This window comes from Delphinapterus leucas, chromosome X, assembly GCF_059928025.1.
Source record: "Delphinapterus leucas isolate spDelLeu-1000000601 "Yukka" chromosome X, BTC_Dleu_Yukka2, whole genome shotgun sequence".
Lineage (NCBI taxonomy): Eukaryota > Metazoa > Chordata > Mammalia > Artiodactyla > Monodontidae > Delphinapterus > Delphinapterus leucas.
In genome coordinates this window covers 19,086,156-19,107,719 of record NC_143150.1, presented here as the reverse complement: position 1 = coordinate 19,107,719, position 21,564 = coordinate 19,086,156, and the positions used below count along the sequence as shown (strand labels likewise).

Genomic DNA, 21,564 nt, shown 5'->3' with positions numbered 1-21,564 from the left:
CTGCGGAACGGCTGCGCCCGTGAGCCATGGACACTGAGCCTGCGCATCCGGACCCCCTGTGCTCCGCAATGGGAGAGGCCACAACAGTGAGAGGCCCGCATACCGCAAAAAATAAGAAAAAAAAAGAAAAATTGGAGAAATTGAAACTATCGTACATTGCTGGTGGGAATGTAAAATAGTGCAGCTGCTGCAGCAGTATAACAGTTCCTCAAAATGTTAAGCAGTTACCATATGACCTAGCAGTTCCATGCCTAGGTATATACCCAAAAAAATTGAAAGCAGGATCTCGAAGACATATGTGTACACTCATGTTCATAGCAGCACTATTCACAATCGCCAAGAGGTAGAAACAGTCCAAGTGTCCATCAGCGGATGAGTGGATACACAAAACGTGATACGTCAACACAATGAAATATTACTCTACCATAAAAAGGAATAAAGTACTGACACATGCCACAACACGAATGAACCCCCCAAAAATGATGCTAAGTGGAAGAAGCCAGTCACAGCGGCCACATATTGTATGGTTCCATTTATATTAAATATCCAGAATAGGTAAATCCATAGAGTCAGAAAGCAAATTAGTGGTTGTGAGGGCCTGGGGAAGGGGAGAAAGTGGAGCAACTGCTGAATGTGTATGGGGTCTCCTTTGGGGGTGACAAAAATATTCTGGAATTAGACAGTGGTGATGGTTGCACAATTTTTTGAATATACCAAAGCCCATTCACTAAACTGTATACTTTAAATGAGTGAATTGGATAATATGTGAATTATATATCAATAAAGCTATTTTTTTAAGTCTAAAGAGACATGACAACCAAAAAAAAAAAAGCTTCATAAGTGATGGAATTGGCTACCCCAATCTTTTCTTTCTTAGATTCTTCTTAGACACACATTCTTCTAAGTAGTGTTCTGAAGTTGAATTTCAAGAGTAAATTCATTTCCATGCTTGTATTATAGAAAGTACTCTAATAAAAGAGTATGTTCTGTGAGTTTGTAAGTTTAGATTTAAAGATATATTCAAATTTAATCCTATAACTAAATTACATGGGCTGCCTGAACACATTTGAAAGAAAAATAATGAAAAAGAAATATATATATATATATATATATATATATATATATATATATATATATATAATGGGTTTTTTCCTCAGAACATAAACGGTGAGTGAGGGTCTGGAGAAAGATTTTTCTACAGAGGTCTATCAAGTATAGAAACAAATAATAAATTTGAATTTTAAACTTTTACAAATGAAAAAATACAAACAGGAATTGAACTCTGGCCATGCATTTTATGTAAGACAGGGGGAATGGGAGAAGGAATTTTCTTCATTTTTAAAATTGACGTAACCTCTGATGGGACCCTGGCCAGCTCCTCAAAACAGTTCTAGCCAGCGCATATCTGCATGTCTTCCTTCAAACTGGAACTATTTTTGGTGCTGGCACAGAAGAAGCTAGGTGCAACAACTAAAAAGAGCTGGTGTGACAGTGGAGAGATGTTCCGTCCTGCCGCGCTGCTCATCTCTGTATAAAAGACAGGGAGGGGGGTCCATTTTAAAGACCAACTTTGTTTGGGGGACAATACAACTTTATCTTCACTACTTTAGACTTGAGTAATAGGAATACGAGTTCGCTTTTCATGATTTATAGTCCTCTAATGTAGAACATGAAAAGTTACCGTTTCTTAGTACATTTGTACTTGTATGGTATTCGCAGCTTGCAAGTGTTTTTATTTCATTGATCTTTGGAGCTCTAAAAAATACTCTAAACCATGGGTGATAACCCAAAAAGACCAATGAAGGAAATGAAGCTCAAGGAAGCTAAATTACTTATCTGAAGTTACAAAGCCTTAAGTGGTAGAACCATGGCTCCAGGCAAGATCCTCTGACTCTAAATCTCATGCTTAGATCCTGGCAGAGAAATGTAGCAGTGATCATTTATCTCTTGTCTCTCTTGGGAATCTTAAACAACGAAAGCCAGTCATTTCTGTGTAGTACTTATGATTCCTTCTCAAAATTACGTTCATGCCTGTTGCAGTGCCATCTTCATAATATTCCTGAGTTGTGCTGCACCAACATTTATCCACATCCACTATATGCCAAGCACCGTTCTAGATGTGGAACAAGACTGATAAGGTCCCTGCTGTCGTAGAACTTCCTATGCTCATTTATATAGAGAAGAAACCAAAGGCATAGCAAAGAGAAATGATTATGAGAGTTTATGAAGGGGTGGAAGCAGACTCTAGGTATTCTGATTCCAACACAGCTCTCTCATTCTCCCATGAATGGTACACCAAGCACTCTAACTTAACGATACTCTTAAACACACACTCAAACACTATTGCATAGAAACGAGTCCCTAAAAGGAACACCCCCCAGAAATTACCACACCAAGTCTTACTGCTCTCCGGACTCCTCTTGAAGACAGTACTACTGTTCCCATTTTACAGATGGGGAAACAGAGGTGGAGAAGGGTTAAGTCTTGCACAACTTCATGTAGCTACCCTCAAGCCATGGTTCAAACCCAGGCAGTCTGCGACCAGAGCCCACCTTCTTAGTCATGTCATGATACTGTGTCTCCCTTATGGCACGGATCACATTCTTATTATAGGCCCTTAAGTTTTCTCCCTTATCAGACTGTAAATTCCATAAAACTAGAGATCATGTTTTACTTAGTTTTGCTGACTCTATCTTCTCATTGGAAGTTAGAGCATGACAGCATTTCTCAGGATTCTTACTTCGAAAGGTCAAAGATTAAATGGTAACTTAACACTTCCAAGCAAGGATTTTTGTCAGTTGAGCATCCTCTAGGCTGGCTGAGCTTTGGTCACCTCTGTCAGTTTCATATCTATCAGATCTGTAAAGCCGAGTATTTTCTCATAATTCTAGCTTTCAAATTGAAATGTTAATACCTGCAATTCTTGATATATAGAGCACTCAGTTTCGATAAAGAATGGTCTATTCCTGCTCTTTTGGTAACAGCAAGATCTTGGATTTAGAGTAAAAATATGAGATAACCAAATGACTTTTCTCTATATCTTTGGATAGTAGGTTAATTTTTGGAATGTTTTTGCCCAAGAATCAGTGTGATGAAACTGAACTGGGAGTGGGGTGAAGGAGATTTCACTTTGAGCCACAGGAAGAAACAAGAAACATCCCCGAAGTACATATTTTTCCTTGAAAGTAAAAGAGTTATTTTTGAATTTTAATTAATGCTCCTTTACAAAAATTCTATATTAGATATAACATAAGGAAAATAAAAAATGTTTTTACTTCAAGAAAACAATCCCTTTTAAAAATCACATTAAAAACACTTAGGAATAAACCTGACCAAGGAAGTTAAAAGACTTATATGCTGAGAACTATAAAACATTGATAAAGGGAATTGAAGATGATTTAAAGAAATAGAAAGATATCCCATGTTCTTGCACTGGAAGAATTAACCTTGTTAAAATGACCATACTACCCAAAGAAATCTACAGATTTAATGTGATCCCTATCAAAATATCCATGACATTTTTCACAGAACTGGAACAAATAATCCTAAAATTCATATGGAACCATAAAAGACCCTAAATTGCCAAAGCAATCCTGAGGAAAAAGAACAAAGCAGGAGGCATCGTTCTCCCTGACTTTAGGCTATACTATAAAGCTACAGTAATCAAAAAGCATGATATTGACACAAAAAACAGACATATGGATCAATGGAACAGAATAGAGCCCAGAAATAAACCGACACACTTACAGTCAATTAATTTTTGACAGAGGAGGCAAGAATATACAATGGCGAGAAGACAGTCTCATTGCAGCACCATTTGCAATAGCCAAGACATGGAAACAATCCAAGTGCCCATCAACTGATGATTGGACAAAGAAAATGTGGTGTGTGTGTGTGTGTGTGTGTGTGTATATATATATATATATATATATATATATATATATATATATATATATATATATATAAAATGGAATACTACTGAGCCATAGAAAAGAATGAAATATACCCATTTGCAGCAACATGGATGGACCCAGGGAATAGCATATTAAGTGAAATATCAGACAGAGATAGACAAATATCATATGATATCACTTATATGTGGAATCTAAAATATGATACAAATGAACTTCTTATTTACAAAACAGAACCAGACTCACAGACACAGAAAAAAAACTTATGGTTACCAAAGGGGAAAGGGAGGGGGAGAGAGAAATTAGGAGTTTGGGGTTAGCAGATACAAACTACTATATATAAAACAGATAAACACAAGGTCCTACTCTACAGCATAGCGAACTATAATACCTTATAGTAAGCTATAGTGGAAAAGAATATATATACACACACACCTGAATCACCTTGCTGTACACCAGAAACGAACACAACATTGTAAATCAGCTATACTTCAATTTAAAAAAAGTTTTTACTTTAAAATTACATACACACTAGATTCATTATTAAGTAGATTATCTATATTTTTAAGGATTCAAACATTTTCTCATGGAATTGTTCTTGATGGTAAAACAAAATAAATAAATATTTTCTACTGATATAATGGAAATAGTACCTTGTTCCAGAGTGGCTTGCAAGGCCACTGCCAGCAGTTACTTTTGTCCCACTTTTTCTTACACTTTCCTCGTCTCCTCCTTTCTTTTGCCTTCCCTTCACAAGCCAGCACATAACATAGAAACATTGCCAGTGTCTGGTCCAGAAGATCACAAAGACGCTCTTTGGCACCTAAAGCAATATCTGAAGAGGCATTTCTTTAAATGTATTTATCGACCTCCGGAATAAACAATGAAAACGATGTTTTCTTTCTTTCCATTTTAAGCTTTCCTTACATCTGTATTACCACAAGGAATTCCTTGTGGCCATTTATTTTGGCTCTACGAATACATGACACGCCTGCTACACGCTGCTTGAACTGGCAGGCTAACAAGGCTTAAAAGCTTACAAGTTTTCTAATTTGCTTCAAGTTCTATTTCCCTCACATATTTAGCTTAGTGGTCCACCAATCCAGTTCTTTAAGGCATATGAGAGGTCCTCAGCACTGCAGATGGAAGCCATGATTTCACAAGCATCCTATAGAAAACTGAGTTTTATGTCTGAAAAAAATAAGTGTGAAAATAAGGACATTTCACCTATGTGCAGAACTTTTTCATTAAGCTTTTCTTTTAAGTTTCATTGAATTTTTTTCACAATATTCCCAGGGTAACAAATTTATCTTTTACAAAAAGCAGGTAAATCAAGTTATTCTGTTTCATAAAGCAATTAAAAGACCCACCTCAGTGCATATATATGGTCATAAAAAGAAAAAAAAACAGGTGCTACCCTGTCTCTTTCAAACATAGCTCTAGCAACAAATGTGATTGGTTTTGTTAGTCAGAGGAGTTCATCTTTTTTTTAAAAAAAGATATATCTCTTTTAAAATAATATATGAAATTATGAGAACTTGCTAATAAATGCCATTTAAATATTTTAAACTAATCCAATTTAATATAAAAACAACCTAAAACCTGGATTCTGCACACAGTTGTTATCAAACAACACTGGTTAATTGCTTGCTTATGTCCATGGGACAGAAATCCCAGAGCCATTAAAAGATCACCAAAAAACTGGATTTAAAATTGAAGACAGTAGGAACTTAACATATTTGGCAATTTAAGTTCTATAATGCTCAAGCATTTGAGATGAGAGAAATACAAAATGTCACAAGATATTGCATTTAATATATGCAGGGTGATTTTGCTGAAGATTCATTCAACAAATATTTATTGGGCATCTAATATGACCTAGGCACTGATCTAGGTGCTGGGGATGCAAAGTTGAACAAGAAGATTAAATCCCTGTCCTGAGAATCATACATTCAATTGGTTGGCCACGAATGGGGATGGGGGGGGTGGCGAAAATAAATAAAAAATCATATCCGTCATTCATTTTATCCATTTAACAAATACCTATTATGATTCCCTAAAATTCAAGCCAATGAGGTCTTTAAAAATGTTCATGTGGAATAACAAATGTTGGTGAGGATGTGAAGAAAAGGGAACCCTTGTACACTGTTGGTGGGAGTGTAACTTGGTGCAGCCACTATGGAGAACAGTACAAAGGTTCCTCAAAAAACTAAAAACAGAACTACCATATGATTCAGCAATCCCACTCCTGGGCATATATCCCAAGAAATGAAAACACTAATTTGAAAAGATACATGCACCCCAATGTTCAGAGGAGCATTATTTATAATAGCCAAGATATGGAAGCAACCTGAGTGTCCATCAACAGATGAATGGATAAAGAAGATATAGTATACAATATACAATGGAATACTACTCAGCCATAAAAAAGAATGAAATGTTGCCATTTGCAACAACATGGATGGACTTAAAGGGTATTATGCTTGCTGAAATAAGTCAGAGAAAGATAAATACTGTATGTTATCACTTATATGTGGAATTTAAAAAATAAAACACACTAGTGAATGTATCAAAAAAGAAATAGACTCACAGATATATAGAACAAACTAGTGGTTGCCAGTGGGGAGAGGAAAGGGGGGAGGGGCAAGATAAGGGTAGGGGATTAAGAAGTACAAACTATTATGTATAAAATAAGCTACAAGGATATATTGTACAGAACAGGGAATATAGCCAATATTTTATAATATCTATAAACGGAGTATAATCTTTTAAAAATTGTGAATCACTTGTTGTATACCTGAAACTTTTATAATATCGTAAATCAACTATATCTCAATAAATAAATAAATAAAAATGAAAATGTTCACGTGGGAAAGTGTCAGTTAATCAACAAACATTTATTGTGTCCACCAACAATATGCACAGACTTGTGTCACACGCTTCTGGGGAACCAGACGAGCTTTAAAACACTGCCTGTGTACTCAAGAAACCTCTTTTGAGTTGGGGAGACAAGAACAAATAATATGAAATAAAAGCAAACAATGTAGACAATTAAGAGCAAAATTTAGTAACATTAACAACAAATGTGATGAGAGCTCTGAGAAGAGGATGTCACTCAGGCCTGAAGTTGTCAAGGGAGTTTTCCAAGAGGAGAAATTGGAGCTGGGTCTTAAAGAATGAGAAGGACCTAGGTGAGGATGGAGGGGCAGAGAGACTTCCTGGAAAGAGGAACAGCACGAATGAGGATGAGATGAGAAGATTAGGTATCAGGTATTTGTAGGATGGTGAGCACACATGGGCGGGCTAGGATGGCAGGTTCATACTGTGGAAGACAAATCATTTGTGGGTTGTTTCTGAAGATCCTTGAAAATGGCTCAAGGACTGTAATGTTTATTATAGAAATAGGAGCCGCTCTCAAAGATTTTAAGCAGAGTAGAAACTTAGTGGCCATAAATGCAGTATGGTAACAATGATCTGCCCTTGCAAAACTGTTTTATTTAAGGAGCCCACAACACACAATCAGAGCAAAGTTTACACATCTGACATACTCTGGAAGAACAAAAGATGAGAGAGAAGTGGGTGGATGTCAGAGTGTTTCTCTAGTTCACAGGCTCTGTGAGGACAGGACAGGCAGTGATTCAAGTCAGGCTGCCATGAAAAGTGGGTAAAAAAACAAACTGAAAAGGGCAGCTTCTTGCTTTCATTTTGCTAATTACACATTTATCAATGACCCCCATCATTAAGGACACATAACTGTATTCCTATTTTACGAAGTGACTCAAATGTTTTTCAGTCTTACTCTCTGCAAGGTAAATTCCTTTTAAAAATGTAGTTGAAACTTCAGCAAGAATTTCTTTTCTTCAGTTAGATTTTGCTACAGAACAAGCTCATGCCAGGAGTTAAATTTAGATAGCAACTTTTTGGCTGTAATGGCATCCTGTAAATTCCTGCTACAGGACTTTAACCAGCACCCCAGTGGCTGGAGAGTGTTCGTGCTCCTCCCAAAGTACATACTGAATTGAACTCAATTCAATTTTCAGGGCCAATTTACTCACTGATAAGATTTGGTTGAACATTCACTATTCACCAACACACACACACATAAACACATACACATTGGAAAACAATCATCAGAAGCTATCACAAAATGTTTATTTATCCTTTAAATACTTGAACAGCTCAAGTAACTCTCTAGTCAAATTTGTGAGTCACATAAGTATGACTATTTGTCAGAGAGGTAAACTAAACTAGCATCTAAGTGATTTGATCATGTAAAGGGATTCATCACTGTATCTAGTAAGCATCCAGTGAGGGCTTCCTTACCCGACTTCATCACTGGTATTATGCCCAATAAATTCAGATTCTCAATCTCAGTACAAAGCCTCCAATCCTTATTAGGAGCACTTATAAGACTAGTAAAAGATTGAGGAAAAAAGCTTTATGGCTAAAAAAGTTGGGAGAGGACCAAAGGTACCCTGATTTCAAGGACCAAGTAATTTAATACATCAATGCCAAAAGTTCTAGTAAGACTTGAAGGGAGTTTTCTGGGAAAGTAAATTTCTTAAGCAAGTATACACAAGAGTTCTATCGTCTATGTCTGAAGTTACTGTTGCTAGAGGCATTATTTCACATTCATATTATACACAACTGTGACATATCTGTAAGCTAACTGCCTAGAGTTAATTGGAAAGCTGGGTACTTTAGTAAAGAATTATTCATCAAGAAAAAATAGGGAGATGACTCAAAATCAGAAATAAAAGAGTAGATATTACAACTGATGTCACAGAAATACAAAGGATTATGGGAGTACTATGAGGAATTATATGCTAACAAATTGGACAATCTAGAAATACTGGATAAATTCCTAGAAACATACTACCTACTAAGTCCAAATCATGGTGAAATAGAAAACCAGAACAGACCAATAACAAATAAGGTGATCAAATCAGTAATCAAAAGCCTCCCAACAAACAAAAGTCCAGGACCAGATGGCTTCACTGGTGAATTCTACCAAACATTCAAAGAATTAATATCAATCCTTCTCAAACTCTTCCAAAAAAATAGAAGAGAATGGAAGTCCTCCAAACTCATTTCACAAGGCCTGCATTACCCTAATATCAAAACCAGTCAAAAATGCCACAACAGGATTCCCTGGTGGCGCAGTGGTTAAGAATCTGCCTGCCAATGCACGGGACATGGGTTTGAGCACTGGTCCAGGAAGATCCCACATGTCGTGAAGCAACTAAGCCCGTGCACCACAACTACTGAAGACCTGTGCTCTAGAGCCCACGTGCCACAACTACTGAAGCCTGTGCACCTAGAGCCCATGTTCCGCAACAAGAGAAGCCACCACAATGAGAAGCCTGCACACCGCAACAAAGAGTAGGCCCTGCTCGCCGCAACTAGAGAAAGCCCACGCACAGCAACATAGACCCAACGCAACCAAAAATAAATAAATAAATAAATAAATTTTAAAATGCCACAAGGAAAGAAAATTACAGGCCAATTTCCCTGATGAACATAGATACAAAAATTCTCAACAAAATATTAGGAAACTGAATTCAACAATATATTAAAAGGTTCATACTCCAAGATCAAGTGGGATTTATTCCAGGGATGGAAAGATGGTTCAGCATCTGCAAATCAGTCAATGTGGTACACAACATTAACAAAATGAAGGGGCTTCCCTGGTGGTGCAGTGGTTGAGAGTCCACCTGCCAATGTGGGGGACACGGGTTCGTGCCCCAGTCCGGGAGGATCCCACATGGCGTGGAGCGGCTGGGCCCATGAGCCATGGCTGATGAGCCTGCGCTTCCGGAGCCTGTGCTCTGCAACGGGAGAGGCCACAACAGTGAGAGGCCCGCGTACCGCAAAAAAAGCAAAACAAAAAAAAAATGAAGGATAAAAATCATATGATCATCTCAACAAATGCAGAAAAAGCATTTGACAAAATTCAACACCCATTTATGATAAAAACTCTCAACAAAGTGGGTAGAGAGGAACACAGTAAAGGACATATATAACAAGCCCACAGCTAACATCTTACTCAATGGCTGAAAGCTTACAGCTTTTCTGCTAATATCAGGAGCCAGAGAAGGATGCCCATTTTCAGAAACTTTTATTCAATATAGTATTGGGAATCCTACCCAGAGCAATTATTCAAGAAAAAGAAATAAAAGAAATCCAAATTGGATGGGAAGAAGTAAAACAGTCGCTATTTGCAGATGACATGATATTACATATAGAAAACTCTAAAGATTCCATCAGAAAACTCCTAAAACAAATAAGTGAATTCAGTAAAGCTGCAGGATACAGAATCAATACACAAAAGTCTGCTGTGTTTCTATACACTAATAATGAAGTATCAGAAAGAGTAATTAAGAAAACAATCCTAAAGTAGCAGGACACAATATTAATGCACAGAAATCTCTTGCATTCCTATACACTAACAATGAAAAATGTGAAAGTGAAATTAAGAAAGCACTCCCATTTACCACTGCAACAAAAAGAATAAAATACCTAGGAATAAACCTACCTAAGGAGACAAAAGACCTGTATGCAGAAAATTATAAGACACTGATGAAAGAAATTAAAGATGATACAAATAGATGGAGAGATATACCATGTTCTTGGATTGAAAGAATCAACATTGTGAAAATGATTCTACTACCCAAAGCAATCTACAGATTCAATGCAATCCTTATCAAACTACCACTGGCATTTTTCACAGAACTAGAACAAAAAACTTCACAATTTGTATGGAAACACAAAAGACCCTGAATAGCCAAAGCAATCTTGAGAAAGAAAAACGGAGCTGTAGGAATCAGGCTCCCTGACTTGAGACTATACTACAAAGCTACAGTAATCAAGATAGTATGGTACTGGCACAAAAACAGAAATATAGATCAATGGAACAGGATAGAAAGTCCAGAGATAAACCCACACCCATATGGTCACCTTATCTTTGATAAGGAGGCAAGAATATACAGTGGAGAAGAGACAGCCTCTTCAATAAGTAGTGCTGGGAAAACTGGCAGCTACATGTAAAAGAATGAAATTAGAACACTCCCTAATGCCATACACAAAAATAAACTCAAAATGGATTAAAGACCTAAATGTAAGGCCAGACACCATCAAACTCTTAGAGGAAAACATAGGCAGAACACTCTAGGACATAAATCACAGCAAGATCCTTTTTGACCCACCTCCTAGAGAAATGGAAATAAAAACAAAAATAAACAAATGGGACCTAATGAAACTTCAAAGCTTTTGCACAGCAAAGGAAACCATAAAGAAGATGAAAAGACAACCCTCAGAATGGGAGAAAATAGTTGCAAATGAAGCAACTGACAAATGAGTAATCTCCAAAACATACAAGCAACTCATGCAGCTCAGTATCAAAAGAACAAACAACCCAATTCAAAACTGGGCAGAAGACCTAAATAGACATTTCTCCAAAGAAGATATACAGATTGCCAACAAACACATGAAAGAATGCTCAACATCATTAATCATTAGAGAAATGCAAATCAAAACTACAATGAGATATCATCTCACACTGGTCAGAATGGCCATCATCAAAAAATCTACAAACAATAAATGCTGGAGAGGGTGTGGAGAAAAGGGAACCCTCTTGCACTGTTGGTGGGAATGTAAATTGATACAGCCACTATGGAGAACAGTATGGAGGTTCCTTAAAAAACTAAAAATAGGACTACCATACGACCCAGCAATCCCACTGCTGGGCATATACCCTGAGAAAACCATAATTCAAAAAGAGTCATGTACCAACATGTTCACTGCAGCTCTATTTACAATAGCCAGGACATGGAAGCAACCTAAGTGTCTATCAACAGATGAATGGATAAAGAAGATGTGGCACATATATACAATGGAATATTAGTCAGCCATAAAAAGGAATGAAACTGAGTTATTTGTAGTGAGGTGGATGGACCTAGAGACTGTCACACAGAGTAAAGTAAATCAGAACGAGAAAAACAAATACCACATGCTAACACTTATATATGGAATCTAAAAAAGAAAATTAAAAAAATGGTCAGAAGAACCTAGGGGCAAGACGGGAATAAAGATGCAGACCTACTAGAGAATGGACTTGAGGATACAAGGAGGGGGAAGGGTAAGCTGGGACAAAGTGAGAGAGTGGCATGGACATATATACACTTCCAAACGTAAGATAGATAGATAGTGGGAAGCAGCTGCATAGCACATGGAGATCAGCTCAGTGCTCTGTGACCACCAAAGGGGTGGGCTAGGGAGGGTGGGATGGAGGGAGATGCAAAAGGGAAGAGATATGGGGACATATGTATATGCATAACTGATTCACTTTGTTATAAAGCAAAAACTAACACACCATGGCAAAGCAATTATACTCCATTAAAGATGTTTAAAAAAAAAGAAAACAATCCTATTTACCATTGCATCAAAAAGAATAAAATACCTAGGAATAAATTTAACCAAGGAGGTAAAAGACCTATATATTGAAAACTATAAGACATTAATGAAAGAAGTTGAAGAAGACAGAAATAAATAAAAAGATATTCTGTGCACATGGATTGAAAGAATTAATATTGTTAAAACATCCATACTAGCCAAAGCAATATACAGGTTCAATACTATCCCTACCAAAATTCCAATGAGATTTTTTACAAAAATAGAAAAACAGTCCTAAAATTTATATGGAACCATAAAAGACCCCAAATAGCCAAAGCAATCTTGAGAAAGAACAAAGCTGGAGGCACCACACCATGGTCCTTGATTTCAAACTATATTACAAAGCTATAGTAATTAATGGTATTGGCATAAAAACAGATACATAGATCAATGGAACAGAATAGACAGCCCATCAATAAACCCACTCATATATGGTCAGTTAATTTATGACTAAAGAAGCCAAGAATGTACAGTGAGGAAAGGATAGTGTCTTCAATAAACAGTGTTGGGAAAATTGGACAGCCACATGCAAAATAACGAAACTAAACCACTATCTTACACCACACACAAAAATTAACTCAAAATGGATTAAAGATTTGAGTATAAGACCTGAAACCATAAAACTCCTAGAAGAAAACATAGGTAGTAATAAGCCCCTTGACATAGGTCCTGGCAATGATTTTTTTGAATCTGACTCCAAAAGTGAACGCAACAAAAGCAAAAATAAACAAGTAGGACTACATCGAAATAAAAAGCTTCTGCACAGCAGAGGAAACCACCAATGGAATAAAAAGGCAACCTATTGAATGGGAGGAAATATTTGCAAAGCATATATCTGATAAAGGGCTAATATCCAAAATATATAAAGAACTCATACAATTCAATAGCCAAAAAACCCCCAAATAATCTGATTTTAAAATGTGCAGAAGATCTTAATAGCTATTTTTCCAAAGAGGATATACAGATGGCCAACAGATACATGAAAAGATGCTCTACAACATTAACCATCAGAGAAACCACAATGAGATACCACCTCACACCAGTCAGGATGGCTATTATCAAAAAGACTAGAAATAACAAATGCTGGTGAGGATGTGGAGAAAAGGGAATCCTAGTGCACTGTTGGTGGGAATGTAAATTGGTACAGACACCATGAAAACCAGTATGGAGGTTCTTCAAAAAATTAAAAATAGAACTACCATATGATACAACAATCCCACTTCTGGGTATTTATTCAAAGAAAACGAAAACACTAATTTGAAAAGATATATGCACCTCCGTGTTCACTGCAGCATTATTTACAGTAGCCAAGGTATGGAAACAACCCAAGTGTCCATGGATGGATGAACAGATAAAGAAATTGGGATATATAAGTAGATATAATGGAATATTATCAGCCATAAAAATGAATGAAATCTTCCCATTTGTGACAACATGGATGGACCTTGAGGGCTTTATGGTAAGTGAAATAAGTCAGACAGAGAAAGACAAATACCATATGGTTTCTCTTACATGTGGGAAAAAATACACACACACACACACATATAAAATCCAAGTGTTCATAGATATAGAGAACAGATTGATGGCTGCCAGAGGTGGGGGATGGGAGTAGGAGAAATGGGTGAATATTTTTGTTTGTTTAAATAAATTTAATTTTTAAAAACGAATTAGGAGTGAAGAGTTCAGAGCACAGACAGGTCAGAATCTTAAGTTCTACATTTCCCAAACTTCACACTGGCCTGAGAGTATCCTTAACAGCCTCTAAAATAAGAATTCCAGTTTTCTCTTGATATTTCAGAGTGATTTATACTGGATTGGAAATTATGGGTGTCTCTTTATAGAAAAATTTAGAGAAAATGTAAAATAGGCTGTCTTTTTAACATCTTTTAACTGAATTTTGGACAAGTAGTCAATGCCCTTGCTAACACTAAAGAAAGGTGTGTAACTATAAAATACTGTCATTATAAAGTTGTCTTCCTGGCCCAGATAGAATAGTTCTCTTCTATCGTTCAGTCAATCTCAACAAGTCTCAAAGGAAAGATTACAAAACTCCCAAAGCAGAGGGGGGCGAGGAAGAAGATTGCTTCAATTGTACCATGAAAATGGAAAGCAACACCTAAACCCTGAAATGTAATACTCATCTTCTATAAGAACAATTCTGTGAAATCTATCAATTTCAACTCTGGTTTGCCTCAATAAATGGGGAAATAACTTATGTTCCTACTTCTGTAAGGTATATAACTTAAATCCAGATTTCAGATTTTAAAAGGAAGGTATAGAAAAATCAAGCCCACATCAAATATGAAAATACCCCAAATAACTGTAAATGTGGTCACAGCAGAATTATCAAAGCCAGGGCTTCCCTGGTGGTGCAGTGGTTAAGAATCTGCCTGCCAATGCAGGGGACAGGGGTTCAATCCCTGGTCTGGGAAGATCCCACATGCCGCGGAACAACTGAGCCTGTGCACCACAACTACTGAGCCTGAGCTCTAGAGCCCGCGAGCCACAACTCCTGAAGCCAGTGCTCCTAGAGCCCGTGCTCCACAACAAGAGAAGCCACTGCAATGAGAAGCCCGTGCACCGCACCGAAGAGTAGCCCCCGCTCGCCGCAACTAGAGACAGCCCGTGCACAGCAACGAAGACCCAACGCAGCCAAAAATAAATAAATAAAATAAATACATAAAATAAAATAAAATAAAATAAAAATAATTATCAAAGCCAGTGAGGAGCAAAGAAACCTATTGATTACTTCAACCTTGAACAGTGGCCCAGAATGGTTCATCTACTTGGCTAAAATGCCTGAAACTGTTAGTGTACACATGAAGAGCACATGGTCCGATTTCATCATATCTGATACCTTGTCCATCTGCGGTCAGAATGGGTGGGCAGATTCCCAAAGTTTAACCCAACTGTCCTGATTCATTTAGTTTCTTTCACTGACAACACATATCCATGTTTGAGCTTAATTCCTGGCTATGGATGAATTTCACATTGCTGAAAACCAGAAGGGCACTCTCTGAAGCTTTGAATCCCTGGGGAAAGGCAGTCCCTTGCCACTGATATTATAAGGATTTATTGACCCCTGTGAGTCTGTGTCTTCCATTAATTTCAGTGCAACTGCCTTGACACCCTCTTTCAGTTTCAGAGACCACCACCTTCTTTACACACATGATTTTGTCCCAACTGCCTCTCTACTGTAGACAAACTTTAGACTCTACTTTTCTATGATGGTCTACCTGGTCTTCTTTAATTTCTAAAACCTTTTAGAATCAGAATCAGTTTACCTGCTTACAACCATCTGACTGACCCTCCCGGCCATAGTCTGTTGCTAGCCAAAACATATGATCTGGCATATTTCTCCTGCTAACCAAATGTTTGGTTTTGGCTTCTCTTTTCCTATTTCTGCCTATGAGAGTCCATTTCTCCTGCTATCCTCTGTGGTCAGGATAAACATAAATACCAACTATTCCATTAAGAATATTCTCTATATCAATTTCGAATCAATTGAGACACTGGGAATTTTATTGAGTAAAAATTCCAAAAGTGAGTTTAGGGTTCACAAAATAACCACTAAAACACAATAAGAAGGATAAATTTGCTTTGCTGAGCAGACTTAATGATGTATTCTAAAGTGGTATCTTAGTTATTCTAGAGGTTAATACTACTTAACATTTATGGAGCTCGTATTCTGTGCCAGACACTGTGTTAAGAGTTTTATATTCATTATCTCATTCAATCATCCCAATACTCTATGAAGTAGATAATATTAAGGAGCAATGTTAAAGTCTAATTTCAAAACAAAATCTGTCACAAATCTCAGTTCCAGACTTGTCACCAAATAGTATTGAGTTTTTCAATATTTAAAGTTCTCAGATGTCATAATAATAGAGCTATGGGCACTAATTTAAAAATCTCCAGTTTCTCAATTTTCTTCTCAGCTTCCTGTAATTACAATATGAAAGCTCATTACTTCCTATCCATGGAAGCCAGAGGATCCCTTATAATTGGGATTGCTTATAATTTTTTGAATATATCTTTTCATGCATGTCTGGCAAATAAGTTAGAAAATGCTTGACACATTGGGTTTAAAATCTCCCATTCAAAAGAACATGTGGTCCAGAAATCTGGCATCCAGCTGGCAGAAGGGAAGCATAAAAGCCTTTGGGCATACTAAATCCCTCCCCCAATAATAAAACTCTCTACAAAAAAAAAAATGCTTATCCAAATCAAAGTGAAAACTTTGAACCAAGATTGAGAAATTATGAAAAAACTGTGAAGCTATAATACTATAGCAAAGTAGCCAGCACCTATTAAAACTCTCTCTGTTGCTAATTTGTAAGCTTGTTATATCAAAACCTGGAGTATGCAAATCAAAAGGAGAAGACAAAATAAAAAAGATTTCTCCACATGAGGATTTCACGACATGATTTGAGTAAGAGCCTGAAAAGAAAGCAGGATTTGAAAATAAAACTCAAGGAAAATGCTGAAGTCAAACCAGCAAGGAAGTCTGTACACTAAGGTAAGCACCAACATATATGGAAACTAAGAAAATACCTATAGATAAGAATCATTCAAAAAATCGACTCATTTTTAAATGGCCAAGCAAAAAAGGAGGAGAAGGAGTAATGACTTAAATATTGGATTAAAGAGAGCATTTACATTTATACTCAGGTGAACGGAATCCCATTAAAACTGATAAATTCTATACTGTAGTTACCATGTTGTGTTCATCAATTTAAAATCATGTGAGTATACCTTATAGGAATGATGAGGAAATTAGGTTAAAATGATATCATCTATATCACCAAGTACTGAATGACTAAAATGATTAAATTGGACTGCCATATAATTCAATGTATCAGTGAAGGAAACCAAAATGCCTTGATTCTATCTTAAATAACAGTATATCTCACAAAAGATCATAAAGTTCTCAGCATAACAGAAACTTCTTCAACTCACACTGACATAAAACTGAACTTAAACTCCCAGGGTCCAAATATGGATGATATCATCAATCACATGTACTTGTTCCACTAAAACCATTCAAGCCTCAAGGAACAAAACAACTTTCACATTAGTAATCACTGAAACAATACAGCTTGGGTTATTAGGTTTGTCAAAAGTCAAACAAGACTCGTTCATCAAAGGATAAAGACTTTAAGAATGCTAGAGTTGCAAGTAATCCTGAAAGATCAAATCTAGCTCATTACCTTCAGGTAAGTAAATGAAGGACTCTAAACCATTCAGGTAGATGGCTCATATCCAGTTATTGAATACATATTGATAGTAGTTCTCCATAATTTCTCTTTCATAAATACATTCTTCAAACAAACAGGTATTAAGGACTAACTTCAGGGACACATAACTAGATGTCAAGGGTATAAACACAGATAAGCCACAGCTCCTCGTGTTTGCATTTTATTTTTAAAATTTCAAAAAAATTTGGAAAAGATAATCTTAGTGGATAGGTGACATGATTTCAGGAATCCAGATGTTATATAACTTTCATTTAAAAAAACCTTATGTTTAGGCCCACAAGGTTACTGATGAATAGGCCAAACCATAATATCCTCAGGAACTCATTCACTCCATGTGTGACCATGTTTCTCAGGAATCTTCCCATTAACTCTTTTAAAAAAAAATAAATTTATTTATTTATTTTTGGCTGTGTTGGGTCTTCATTGCTGCACACGGGCTTTCTCTAGTTGCAGCGAGTGGGGGCTATTCTTTGTTGTGGTGTGTAGGCTTCTCATTGCGGTGGCTTCTCTTGTTGCGGAGCATGGGCTCTAGGGGCACAGACTTCAGTAGTTGTGGCTCGCGGGCTCAGTAGTTGTGGCTCGCGGGCTCTAGAGCGCAGTCTCAGTAGTTGTGGTGCACGGGATTAGTTGCTCCGCAGCATGTGGGATCTTCCCGGACCAGGGCTTGAACCAGGCGGATTCTTAACCACTGTGTCACCAGGGAAGCCCTTCCCATGATCTCTTGAGCTGCAATTCTGTCTCTCCCACAAACATCCATGCAACTTTTCTACAGTTCAGCTCTGCCTCTCTCTCAAGGAAGGCTTCCTAAGCCTTCATTGCTGGAATATCTTCAAACTGATTCCTCCTCTTCCTCACTCTCAATCACTCCTGCACTCACTACAAGATGGATTCCATCTCCACCATTCTATTAAAACTGTTCTACATTCTACAACTGCATTCAAGAACAATGCTAATTTGAATTAAACATTGCTAGAGCTGTAGGTACGTTCACTGTTACCTTCCCTAGCACAGTACCTAGCACAACTAGGTTCTCAATAAGTGTTAGCTGAGTTGAAAATTATATAAATAACAGAGGTGGCAGTAGGCATAAGATAGTAGTTACTCATTAAAAAATCTTTGAATTGTCAGTCGTGTGTAGGTAAGAGTCCATATATTTACAAAAATGTCTTTTTTCCTTCATTCATCCTCCAAATATGTATTAAGTACTATATACAAGGCACTGGACATGGTTCCTCTTCTAATGGACTTTAGTAGTCTAGCAAACTATAATTGTGATGCCACACACTTAGTAAACCTGTTTATAGAAAGAAGCGTACAACATGATTTTTTTCGATGTATCTATTTTATGGTAGAATAGAATTATAGAATGTGCTTCTTTAGAAAGGGAGAAATCTCACTTTTTCCTCTAGGGGCAGCTTCTCACCTCTACCAAGAAGAAGGCATCACCGGGTGCTCAAACAGAACTCTCCGCCACGAGCTTATTATGTCATAGTTGTGTAGCTATTTCTGTGAACCACTTTTGCGCAGGACCTAGCCTGGTACGTGACGCTCAATAGGCTCTCAATCCATTTGTTTTCATTGCACAGATGAGAAAACTAAGGCCCAGGAAAGTGAAGAAAGGCTAGTTGTTCTGGACTGTATAGAATGAGCTTTAGAATCACAAAGACCTGGATTTAACCTTTGGTCAAGATATTTAACCTCAGCATCTCAGTTTCCTTGCAGGATTAAATCATATGACAGATGTGAAAATCCCTGGTGTGAGGTAGGCACTCCATAAATCCAAGATCCAGGTTAATGACACAGAACTGGTTTTAGACATGGTAGGACAGTTGTTAGGAATTTAAAGTGAAAAATATATAAATGAGCAAATTATGGTATTTATTTGATGTTTTAGGCTTGAGCCAAAGCAAACATTTAAATAAATTCAGTGTAGGAGAGTGCAAAAGACCTAGATGGAAAAAAGTAGAGCTTCCCTAGGGACAGAAAACAGAGCTGATGTAACAGCATCCTTAGAGACTGGAGTAGAACTTTCCCAGATATTAGCAGCATCAGTTAACTAAATCGGAAAAAGTTTTATATAATCAAAATAAAGGTATAGTGCTTCAAGGTGGCAAAAACAAACAATAAATGAAAGATCTTTAAGCAGTACCTTTTCCAGACCTTTAAAAAGGAAACAATTTTAAATAAGTCTCATGAAAAATTGGAAACTTTAAACAGCTAAGTACTAATTTATGAGAATGAAAAAGAGAAAAAAATTAAATGACCCAGCTTAAAAAATAAATTTAAAAAAACCCTAAAAGATATCCCATCTTTGCCTAGTGGTTGAGAATAGGATTTTGGAACAAGAAGCCCTTATTCATAATCTTACCTCTTACCAGATAAAAGATCTTGGGCAAGTTATCTAAATCATCTGTACTTCAGTTTCCTCATCCATAAAATGACAGTATCAATGACAGTATCAATCTCACAGGGTTGGATTGTAGATTAAAGTGTGTTAATATTTATAAAGCACTCTGAAGAGTGCTTGGCACTAAAAAGTGCTTCTGAAATAAATCATCAGAATTCATTTTGTTCAATATGGAAATAGGAATCTCACAAACCTCATCCCATGACTACAACGACTAAAAAAATGTTTTTAATGTTTTGCTATGTATTTACTCTGAAGCCATCAAGTTCCTTATATAAATACTTAGGAAATGAGGAACTCTGGAGATGAACAATATAAAGGCAAGCAGTTGACTTGTTCTCTGTTTCTCCAGAAGGATCTAGGGGTGAAAATATATAGAGAGACACATGTTAGCTCAACACAGTGAAGGACCAGCTCAGAGCTTGAACTGTCCAACAGTGCACTGACCTGCTTTGCTAGGTGGTGCGCTCCTCTGCACTGGGTTTCTATCACACTGAATGGGAAGTTGGACTAGAAACATCAAAATCACCATACAAGGCTAAGATGCCATGAGTCAGTAACTTTTTGTCAGAGAGAGGACGTGCACTGCTAACTTGTAGGCTACGTGCATAGCACTGCATTTGGTCTTTGAGCGACAAAAAAATGCATATAAGATAGATTCTCTTCCCTCAAGGAGTTTATAATCTATTTGAGGAGACAACCTCACCTCTCCAAATTATTAGAGGTAGCATACGACTAAGTTCTGAATGTCCCTTGCTTTATAACCACAAACTCCTAGAAATACAGAGAGAAGCTGTGCCCTCTTAGAATACTCTCTCTTATCCAAAGGTAATATTTCTTGTAAATCAGAATGACTGGGTCTATGTGAATGAAAGAAATAAGCATCCCAGGGTTCCTGTTTTCCTTTAGTGTGAATATGAAAGTGTTATATCTACCGGTGTCTCCCAAATGTGAAGCACTGCCTTGACAGCAGCAGGTCCAGGCAATGCAGGAAAGGAGAGGAGAAAGAGTGAACCTATACATTTTTATTACGCATAAAAATCTGTGCCTTTTATTGGTAGTTGAGTTGTTTAGTCATGAACTCAAGCAGACCTGAAGCTAAGATACATTCCCCACATTTTTGCTTTAATACGAGCCTGAGTCACAGACTCACAATGTGGGCAATGATGATCTACAGGCCAATTCCTTCATTTTCCAGACAAGATAACAGGACTATAAATGAGAAATCACTTGGTCACAGTTACAAGAAAGTTAGTGACACAGCCAGCACAGGAGCTCAGTTCTAACAACCAAAATTGAATACTTTGTTCTACATCTTGGAGAAGTTTTAATTTCTTTCTTTCTTTCTTCCTTTCTTCCTTCCTTCCTTCCTTCCTTCGTCCTTCCTTCCTTCCTTCCTTTCTTCCTTTCTTTCTTTCCTTTCTTTCTTTCTCTGTTTCTCTCTCTGTCTCTGTCTCTCTCTCTGTGTGTGTCTCTCTCCTCCCTTCTTCCCTTCCTCCATCAGTATCATTCTCTCTCTCTTTCTTCTTTCTCTTCA

General features: G+C 37.0%; 1 protein-coding gene across 8 annotated transcripts in view; it reads right to left on the bottom strand.

Annotated features, from left to right (window-relative positions):
* Window positions 1-21,564, bottom strand: part of MBNL3 (muscleblind like splicing regulator 3) — a 127,982-nt gene that overhangs the window by 71,512 nt on the left and 34,906 nt on the right. The window contains exon 1 of one of the 8 annotated variants that reach the window (XM_089904078.1): window positions 4,565-7,778. The exons of the other annotated variants lie outside the window; for them this stretch is intronic. The gene's annotated coding sequence lies outside the window, so the exon portion shown is untranslated. Of the gene's footprint in view, window positions 1-4,564; window positions 7,779-21,564 lie in introns of those variants that run through there. 8 annotated transcript variants of the gene reach the window in all.